The sequence below is a fragment of the Rosa chinensis genome, chromosome 6 (genome assembly GCF_002994745.2).
Source record: "Rosa chinensis cultivar Old Blush chromosome 6, RchiOBHm-V2, whole genome shotgun sequence".
NCBI classification, from domain to species: domain Eukaryota; kingdom Viridiplantae; phylum Streptophyta; class Magnoliopsida; order Rosales; family Rosaceae; genus Rosa; species Rosa chinensis.
The window spans coordinates 41,156,264-41,166,939 of NC_037093.1; the positions used below are offsets into that span (position 1 = coordinate 41,156,264).

General features: G+C 43.4%; 1 long non-coding RNA gene across 1 annotated transcript; it reads right to left on the reverse strand.

Annotated features, from left to right (window-relative positions):
* Positions 1-1,178: 1,178 nt before the first annotated feature.
* On the reverse strand, positions 1,179-1,777 carry LOC121049779. Its single transcript, XR_005801327.1, has 3 exons — positions 1,738-1,777; positions 1,417-1,483; positions 1,179-1,253 (listed from the first exon to the last, which is right to left on the reverse strand). It is a non-coding gene; the product is annotated as an uncharacterized LOC121049779 (long non-coding RNA).
* Between the last annotated feature and the right edge of the window lie 8,899 nt (positions 1,778-10,676).

The window sequence follows — 10,676 nt, forward strand, 5'->3', positions numbered from 1 at the left end:
TGACATCATTCTTGGACTTTGCTATAATGAAAAGGCCTTTTTTTTTTTTTTTAACAAGTCCAAGGGTTTTCCTTTAAGAACTATAGTAAGGATATTGATGACAGTAATCATAACAAACATATGTGATGATATCAGTCAGGGACTTAGATGCAGATATGGAGCTTCTAACTATGATAAATGCACTAACAGGATTATCACTGCTCAACTCAGATTAGAAAAAGGCATGTCTCTTTGTATATTATGGATTCCAAAAGAATGCAATACTGAAAACTTGGCTCAGCAAAACAATTATGACTCAGGAACTTATACCTGTTAACACTCGGATTTTCGATTCTTCTGATGTAAGAGGGACATCAACATATTCTCTTCCCAAATCAACTTCGGCGAGTTTTACATCCCCATTTGGTACAAAGTGAGGAAGCAAAGACACAAACTTCTCCAATGCATTGTGTAAATTAGTAACCTGTTACAAAGATAATTTAGTGACGACATGTATAATAACTGCGCATTCAAGAAGTAATGCTATAACTATCACAAGAGTTTAGCATGTCTGCAAAGTATATTAACTAGGTATAGAGAAACAAACTCAAACTCACAGTTTCAGCATCACTGACTCTTTGTTTAAGGGAGTCTCTGAAAATATAATTCACGACAGGAACCTATAGTGAAAGAACATAAGTTAAATGCTAAAATCCAAATTGTTCAAAAAAAAAAAAAACGACGTGGTAAAATGCTAAAATAAAAGCTTGATATCAACCATTCACATAATAACTACATGCTCCAAAATGAGTACACTAAACTATGAACTATTTAACTCTTAGCCCCTTCTCACTATAACAACAGCAAAAGAACTCTTGCTTCTATTTAACCATTATGACATTAGTTTTTACTTTGTCCATTCCATTTAACTGATGGTTCATAAATGAAGGAAAAAAATGTTAAATACGTATTTAATAACATTTTCTGGTAATATGATGGCTTAACCAAAAAATGTTATTGTTGGCTTAATATTCAATTCTACAGGCTATATGATGGTTCACAAATGAAGAAAAAAAGAGGTTTCTAGCTTTCCATTGTTTGGTTATTCACGAAATTGAAACAGAAACTAAAACAAAGAGAAATAACTCTCAAATATTGTTTTCAAAAGAGGTGAAGAAAGCCTTACATCTTTTGCTTTCCTATCTTTATATATACATGGTCTTCCTAAGTGGAAGGAACATTGCAGCATAAAAGGAGAGCCTTCTTTGTTCGTCCTGAAAAACAAAAACACAGGAATAGAATTTGAAGAGTTGTGAAAACTAACAAATAACCATTGAATAACTACTACTTTAAGATGATAATAAATAAATAAATAAGAAAAACTGCTAAAGGGATAGAAAAGAACATTATTGTATTAAAAACCAGGCTATCACTCACATTGAAGGTAGAGTGCCCAACTAATTGAATAAGATTCCAAGTACAATCCAAGTATGCAACACAATCGCTGGAACACAAAGATATAGCAGCACAAAATAAATGAAAATAACAAAGCTTTAATCACCTAGAACAAAGAAATAAATTAGTTTGACTTGAAAGCAAGAAACAATGGAAAAAAATTAAATGAAGAACATCAAACACCAAACCTGAAAACACACCACAGAGCAAACCAAGTACAATTTAACAAAAATGTGTAAACTATATCACAAAATTACAACGTCAAATCAAATCGAATCAAGCATTGATTCAATTATTCGGTACCTCGGCCACGTCCACATGCTTCCAGCAACTGGGCTAGTCGCTGTCTCAAGCAGCCTCGTCATCTTTGGGTTTGGCAATACCAGGAGAGCCGCGGAACTGCATAATTTCTCCTCCTTTGGGTTTCTCTTGGATTGAAGAAGAAACCTAAGATTCGGTGATGGCTTCCATCTTCCGAAGACGAAGCTCACCATCATTGGAGACAGAGAGAGCGAACTGACAGTAGGGATTGGCAGATGCTAGGAACGGAGCGAGATCCCCTTTCTACATCCTTTGGTCCTTCCAATTACAATTAATCCTTTGAGAGATGAGCTATGGGTTTGAGGCACGGCTAAGGCAGAGATAGAGAGAGAGAGAGAGAGAGAATTGGGAAATTTAGGTTAAGATAGGAACAAGATTTGAGAGAGAGTATTTAGGAGATGGCGGTAGAGATCGATTTGGGTGGTCTTCTTCTCGAAGATGGAAAGCAAGGAGAATGACGACATTGGCTCCATTAATTGTGATCAGATTTGAACAAGGACTGAGAGAAATTGATCATAAGGATTAAAAGGGATTATGTCACTGAAGGTGAAAAAGGGAGAGGGAGAGCGAGTGAGCACAGATATATGGGAAATGGTGAACGAGTGTTATGCCAAAAGAGACTTTGAAACAAAAACAGTCAAGTTCACCTTGTTCAAACAACACAATTAAGAAATTGTGTAGTCTGAATAACAGTCCATTAAGTAGTCAGCTATAGGGTTTGAGCATTTGAGAGGGAAAAGACTAAAATTTGTTGGAGGGAATTTGAAAATTTCAGCTAGGGTTGATGCGTGTCATCTGATAGCTTTTTTGGCATAGTGAAACCAACGGCCAGGTTGAAGCTACTAAAAAAGAAACTCAATGACGCCAAGAGTTTATGAGCAGAGAAGCTCCCAGATGTTCTGTGAGCCATCAGGACACCCCAACTTCAGTTAACGGTGAAACACCGTTTTGCATGATGTTCGGAACTGAGGCCGTACTGCCCATCAAGGTCACCCAACCTACCGCTAGGGTCGAGGGCTATTGCTCCAAGACCAACGGTGTAGACATCAACCTCTACAAGTATCTCCTCAAGAAGAAACGCCACAAGGCCTATATGCACAACTTGCAAAACAAACAGCGGGTATCGCGTTTCTACAACGCCAGAGTTAAGGCCTGGAACCTCCAACTGAGGGACTGGGTTATGAAAGAGGTCATCCCACCGCCAATGGTACTCCGTCCCACTTGGGAAGGACAATACAAAATAGTAGAAGTCGTCAGCCCTAGCACCTTTTACTTAATTGACAAAGACGACGTCACAACGACCCACCCTTGGAATACCGAGCACCTTCGGTATTACTACAAAGAGTCATGCCACTACCCAAGAGCATCTTGACTTAGCAAAAATTTTGTTCAATATTTACCTAAGGGAAGCTACCCAATGGGTACAACCACTCTTTTGTAAATGCTGATCTATCAGCTATCAATGAAACGAGGAATTATTCAAACCATTGTTACCAAGTCTAGCACAAAAAGTTAATTGGCAATGCAAACAATGTTCAGCAGACAACGTCCGCTACATAAGTGCACTTGGAACAATTTTAGTTCCTTTAACGTTTCATTGGTTAACAAAAGCATAAGTCTAAACTCTAGCGGTATATCAACATTCAAACAACACAATCATGTTATCAACAACAATCCCATACTTTTGCAAAATTTTAAAGATAAATAACGATACTTCATATATTTAGGGTTGGGACTCCCCGCCCAAAAATATTGCCATTTACATATGGTAAAGCGCCTCAGTGGCAACAACAACAAAAACGAAAAGAAAAAGGGAGCACATCTGCTGGGCTAGGGCAGTCCTCAGGGATTGCTGGGAATAGCACCAACATTTTCGCCATCAGTCGGCGGCTGTGGGGGAGCTAGGCGGCTTGTTTGATCAGAGCCATGGGCGGTAGCAGTCGGCGTCACCATAGTGCCATCCGCCTTAGTATGGGCCGCCAGGAACTCAGCACGAGAAACCTCAGACTAGGTGGGAAGTGGGGTCCGCTGAGAGTCATTCCCCGGATGCTCACCACTGCTTGAGTGGGCACCCTCAGGTCGGCAGTGGCCACACCGCTTGCAAAAGGTTCCTGCTGACTCGACGGCCCGGTAGACCCAAACACTTTCACCCAGTTGATAACACCCATTTTGTTCAGTAACTCTAAGTTGGCGGCTGCACCGGTCTTCACTGCCTCTGTCAGAGCATGCTTGAATGCTGGAGCTTGCTTATAAGCCTCCACAGTGGTAGCCTCTGTACGGCTCCTCTCAGTCCCTAGTTTAGCAACCTCGGCTCCAGCTTTTTCAGCTCGGCGGTCTTAGCCGCAACCTCCCGCTGAAGATTCTCAACACGCCGGCCCTTGGAGTTCACTTGCGACGCCCTCTCTGTTCGTTCCACATCTCGGTCAATGGCGACTGTTAATTTTCCATGCACATCCACCAAGTCACAGTCGGCCTTCACCAGAAGCAGCTTGGTGTCCGCCAGCCTTTTAGAAGTCTCTTCCAACTCCCTCCAGAGACTGGCAACTTCCTCCCTCATCTGCTGCTCGGCGAGAGACGACTGCGATGCCCCCAGAAACAGCTCATAGAGCCTAATAGACAAATGGCCAAAGGCCGAGCTGAATGGTGACTGTTGGAGGGCAGTTGGTCATACCGTCCCGTCCATCCCGCGGAACCTGAGTCGTTTGCAAAGATGGAATATAAACTCCTACTCGAGATCGGTTAGGAACTTTGCATATGCAGCAAATGAGTCCAGTCCACTTGGCTGTACTTCCACGGTGGTAGCCACCATCATCGGATGCGAGGCATGTCTAGCCTTCTTTTGTTGGCAGGCCCTGATGGTCTCCGCATCATCGGCCTCATCTCCCTCATCGGCGTCGTTCTGCCTCTTCTTCCTCAAGAAAACCCCTGTGTAGCGGTTCTAACCCCACAATAGTAACGGACTGCTTTCTCTGCACCGTTTTCTCCTTTTGGGGCCCTCGCTGCTGGGCGGGTACTCTCTCCTTGGCCTTTGCGGGAGGGAGACTGACATTGCTCCCGCCAGCAGCCCCTTGTTCGGCGCGACCCTCAACCGGCATCGGAGTCTGGCCAGCAGGAGTGAGATGGGAGTGATGAGGCATTGGCATCACCACCTCAGTCTCTAACTGGCTCACCGCGTTTTAGGGTCGACGACAGTTTGTTGACCGGTCAACCCAGCGGCATACATGCCCTCCAGGAAGTTATATAGTTTCGCGCGGTCCATGGCCTTATCAAAGGCGTCACCGCTGGCTTTGTTACCCAAAACAGAATCTGAACAAGCAAACACGCAACGTAGGTTAGCGTGGCACACATTAGAAAAAACACAGGTTGGCGGAAGACACATACCAAGGGAGCGAGTCAATCCCAAATCGACCAACAACTCCCAACCGGAGGTTGAGAAGGTTACAGTTCCGCCAACACCCTTTGATCCTTGCTACGCGGCATGGCTCCTCGCGTGTCAAATTAAAGCACAAGCCCGCTACAGAAAAACAAAGGCGATGTTAGAAAAAAAACAAAGGCATATTATACAAATAAAACCGTCAACTTTGGTCAGCGGAGACTGGCGACAACCTCAAATTGGTTGGAACTCCGACTTAATCCTAAATGTGGGCTCCCCTTCGTTTACCCCCATGTCATACTCCCATCCCGTGGTAGCAACACAGAAGGTAGCCTGCCAGGGGGACATGAAATCTTTCAAGTTCTCAATCAACTTGGGCGCCCCCTGGCGACTAGTGAGGCTTACCTATCCGCAGAACCCGTGGCACCTCACGTAGATAAATTCGTAGAAGCGAAGTACCTCCGCCATGGTCGACCCTTAGCAGCCAGACAGACGCCAGAGCTAGTTCAATGCCATCAACAACCGCCACATGTTGGGGCAAATCTGCCCAAATGCAAGGTCGAACTCGCAAACAAAAATCTGAAGATTCGGCAGTAGTGGAAACATCACTCCCTGGCGGAAGACGGCCTCGTGGACGGCGGTATGCCCGGTTGGTAGAATCGACGCTCTCTCATCCTTTGTCAGCGGACGCAACTTCACTACGCCAGGAAGACAAAACACCCGCTTCAGCCAATTCATCGCAACCGCAGTCATCAGACCTCCAGCTTCATCAACTGGAGTATTGTTACGGATGACCCAGGCTAACTCTATTTCTTCACCACCAGCCTCTCCCCCATCAGCGGAACACCTAGCAGCATTATTACTAGCTAGCCTCTCCTTGCGTTGCTTGCGGGCTGCAGTTTCCTCCCTTAACGTCGAACTCTCTGGACGCCCACCTTGAGCCATCGCTATGCCCCAGGGTATGGTTTGTAAAGGTCCGATGTCTAGCGGTTCCTGCAAGAGCAGACGGACGCAACGAATCAATAAAAATCCTATCCGCAACTTTGAGCGACATGTTAGACCCGAAATCCTCATTGCTTGAGATCTCTACGACGCTAGCCATCACTAACCCAAAAACCCAAGTCAGTTAGTTCCAACAGGATCTAGGCTAACCCTATATTAGATTTTGTTAATGTTTAAGATTTGGGCGGTGGCCCAAGTCTTTGGTTAACGCTGATCGGATGGGCGGATCGTTATTCGCAATTCTTTTTGAGCTTCCGCTACCTATCAAGTGAAATACAAAGGGCGTTAGAGGGAGACGACGTTAGTCAATGTATTTGTGTCGACATGATAACAGTAGGTAAGGAAAAATGAGTATTTAATGAGGAGAGAGGAGAGAACCTTTTATAGGTGGGGAAGGGGCTGATCTCTTCCATGCTTTCGATGTGGGACTGATATGCTTCAGTTCCCAGCTTCTGGAGCTTTTGGTGCCATCTTGATGCTGCACATTGGCGGTGATCTGGGGGTGAGCTGAGGCTCGGGCAGTAGCTTGCCTAGCGGTGATTCCGTAGGTCATACTGTTGGTGACAGTTGGTACTGCTGGTGTTGACATGAGCGTAGCTCGTTCATAACTAATTATGCTTGCAAATGCTTATGTAAGTACAAGTCCCCCAAGTCCCGACCCAAGGAGGGCAATCTTGGTTGGGGAGTTGACTATCGGTTTGAAGTGTTACTTCCGCTAGACTTGCAAAAGCATAATTAGCATCAGCGTGTTGTCAACCATAGACTTCTTGAGCAAACGCTTTATACCTTTTTGGGTGGGCCCCTGCTAGGCCCCCTAGGGAGTCCCCACCGTTTGGGAGGCATATTGTTTGTTGAGGGGAGCTGTATTGAGCAGAGCATGTTGGGTAGCGAACCCAATCTTTTGTACCGGAGTGGCGAGGGTCAACGTGCCTAATCAGGGCCGTCGTAGGCTATTGGAGTGTCTCCGTGCCCTGGAGGGACGTAGTCAGACTGTAACGCCGCGTGGCGGTCATCTTCAGGATGAGGCATTACCTCGGGAATCACCTCTGATAGTAAGCGGCAGAAGTGTCACGGGTACCCGTTTGGTAGTAGCCCAGTGAGCGGTGTTGCACTCAGCGGAGGTCCTCTTGGAAGATGGAAAGGGATAAGTTCCACTAGCGGAGGTTTGCCTGGCGGAGATTCTCACTTGCAAGCATAGAAGGGAGAAGTTCCGCTAGCAGAGGTTTGCCTGGCTGTGTGCCACCTCCTCTGGCGGCATTCTGGTGGCGTTCCAGCCATGTAAGGGACTGCTCCTGGTATTTTATATCTTCTACTCATCGATACGAGCGTTTCGATAGATTTTACGCAATTTTTGGAGTTCGTATGAAATTGTTATGATTTTTACAGTTTCATATAGGTCGATTTATTCGATCCGTGAGGATTTGAGCGTTCGATCGACTTGTGGTTTTGGTATATCGATCGTGAAAGTATTCCGGAGACTTTGGGAGGTCTCGGATGTGGTTTCGCCTCGATTGGCGCCACTTTGGGGATTTTTGTTCAAAACGGGGCTTTCGGACTTAAATCGATTGTGAATTGTTACTAAGTTGAACCGTATGTGATTAGGTACTTGACAAAGTATTCTTGGATGGTTGTTTTGTGGTTTGGCTGCTTTGTTCTGTATTGAAGATGCAGTGGGAGTTTGGAGGTGAGTAATCTCACAACGTTCATTTATGAACAGAGTTACTATTATTGTTTTGCCGTTATTGTTTAACTGCAAACTATAGTTGGTATTAGTAGGCATTCATGCGCGAATGACTACGTATATTTATATATATATATATATATATTTACGTGAAATATATATATACTTGTGAGTGATGTGTGATGAATAATATGCATGATTATGTTCATATTATTGTTGGAGGCGACTTTTCAGGAAACAATATGTGGAAAAAGATGTTTTCTATTGTTTGAAAAATATTGAGTTCGATGTTACATTTTTGAGTCAGACGTGACTTATTTTAAATGTATTGGTCCTTGTACCAAGAGCCACAGATGGTGAGCAGGGATGGGGGAAAGCCAAAGTTAGATTTGGGACGTTTTTAGGTCGGGTGCGACTTACTTAACGTTTGATTTTTAGACCAGAGGGGGTCTGAAATCATATGTCACAGAAGGGGAAAGGTTGCAGATGGTGACCTTGATGTTTGATTTTAAGACTAGACGGGGTCTGAAATCTTATGTCACAGATGGTGACTGGTCGCAGATGGTGACCAAGGTAAGGAATCGGGAATCACACCTTGGCTGGGTGAGTGGTTACGATCAGTAGAGCTTTAGTCTGTTGCCATTGTACATCATGGGGGTAGCGGGGAGCTATCTGATGCTCATGAGTACGTGTTTTAAAAGAGTGTTTCGGGAATTCTTTCTTTTAAAATGTCTGAGGAGGACTTGTGTATCATATTTAATTGTCAGAGTTTCAATTATTATGATTTTGTCACGGGGTGACTTGTGTTGATTTAAGAATGTGTTTTAAAAGGGAGTTTCGGGGATTCTTTCTTTTAATTGTTTGGGGAGGACTTGTGAATCGTATTGAATTGTCAGAGTTTCAATTAATATGGTTTCTGTCACGGGGTGATTTGAGTTGTTTCTTTTGGGAAAAGGATGTGCCCAAAACAAAAAATAGGGTGTGTGTTCATTTTTACGAGTTGATGGGTTTCCTCATTGGGCGAGTTGTGACAGGACCCGCCCCGGATTTCACCCTGAAATCCGTAAAGGCCTTGCGGGGCCCACCTTAGAAGAAATTCTACCAAAAATTTGACAGAACTTCCCCTAAAAATGGACAACCCAAAACCTGTAGACAAACAATTACACTTCTAAATCATCCATCCTTATTCTCCTGGAGCCACCCTGCTCCCTATATCACAACATCTCTCATATCACAAAACAATTCTGAAACTTAAGAATATTAATCTCAAGAGATATCAGAGCAATCTATTTCTCAGGCGTACAAGAAGGTAGAATACAAGATAAACGACCAATACTTTTATAATGCGGAAGCTATGACAGCTATGCCTCAACCCCAAGTACGCTCGACCTCAAGCTAAACTGGCCTCCAAACTGGGCATTTAAAACCGAAGGGCCCAGGGGAAAACATTTAAAATCAGTTAGAGTGAGTGGACGAAAAATAAGTAATTTCAAATGAATAAGTAAAACTTAATGCTTTCCCAAGTTATTCTCTAAAACCACGCATGCAGTAACAATCTTGAAGTCTCTTAAAATCTCATCCTCAATCCTTATAAAAACATCATTTTCATGAGGCTCGTTTGATGACTAGAAAGGACTGCTGTCTAGTCATCTCATGCCATCTAGGAGGGACTGCCACCCAGATGACGCATCGGAAGGAACTGCCAACCGGAATAGGAGGCGGTGGATAGATGGGACTGCCAACTAGCCACATGTGGTAGACGGGACTGCCGACTAACCACAGGTAGTAGACATGACTGCCGACCAACTACCTCATGTCATCTGGAAGGGACTGCCAACCAGGTGACGCATCGGATGGGACTGCCAACCGAGCTGTAGTCTGGAAGGGACTGCCAACCAGACCATTACCTAGAAGGGACTGCCAACTAGGTAAGATACGCATGCGCCAAAACTGGCCTCCTTAATAAACTGAATAGCCACCTCAAGAACTGAAAATAACCTCTTTCAATCACTTGCTTTCGGAAAGAAACTCGATATTACCTCAATAAATCAATAATCATTCACCGAAAGCATAACTCCGTAATAACTTGCTAACTCAATCCTCGATATCTCAATAAATCCTCGAAAGCATAATCACATACTCTATAATTCAATAATTGCTTTTGGAAAGAAAGTTCCATCTAACCCAAGTCTGATAAGTGCGGAATTCAAAACCCAATAAATCTCGATAAATCAATCACACTCAAATATTTGCTAAATCCATCGCACTCGTATATCTTCATAAAAATTGATATTCGAAAACAATAATTCTCATAATATTTTTCCGAATCAGTCACTTCCCGAAAATCATTTCCCAACTCAATAACTCGTGAATGACTATCTCAAAAATCTACTAAAAGCCCTCGGGAAGGAATTTCAATACTAATCTCGTAATCTATAAATAAATCTCGATAAACTAAATCTCAAATATTCAAAACATAATTAAATCTCAATTGGAAGAAAATAATAATAATACTGCATGCGGAATTAATTTAAAAACAAATGTCCACTCACAGTACTATTTAGGCGACCATGCATACGAGTTCCTTCGTCGAGCAATAGCTCGGTACATCGCCCTGTACATAATTATATTCCGTGAATAACTATTCAACAATTAAATACGATTCTCAAAATCAAATCCTCATAATTACATCTCCACTTCTCCTCGGATGCAACCCAAATTATACCACTAATACCATTTCGTTAATTTAAAGGTTCCAAGGCAGAAGCGAGAGATATCCGACGGCCGGATTCTTGTAATTCGATAATCGAAACCCTAAACTTCAAAAATTCATAATTAATTCCAAGCTTCTCCAAAATTCACCAA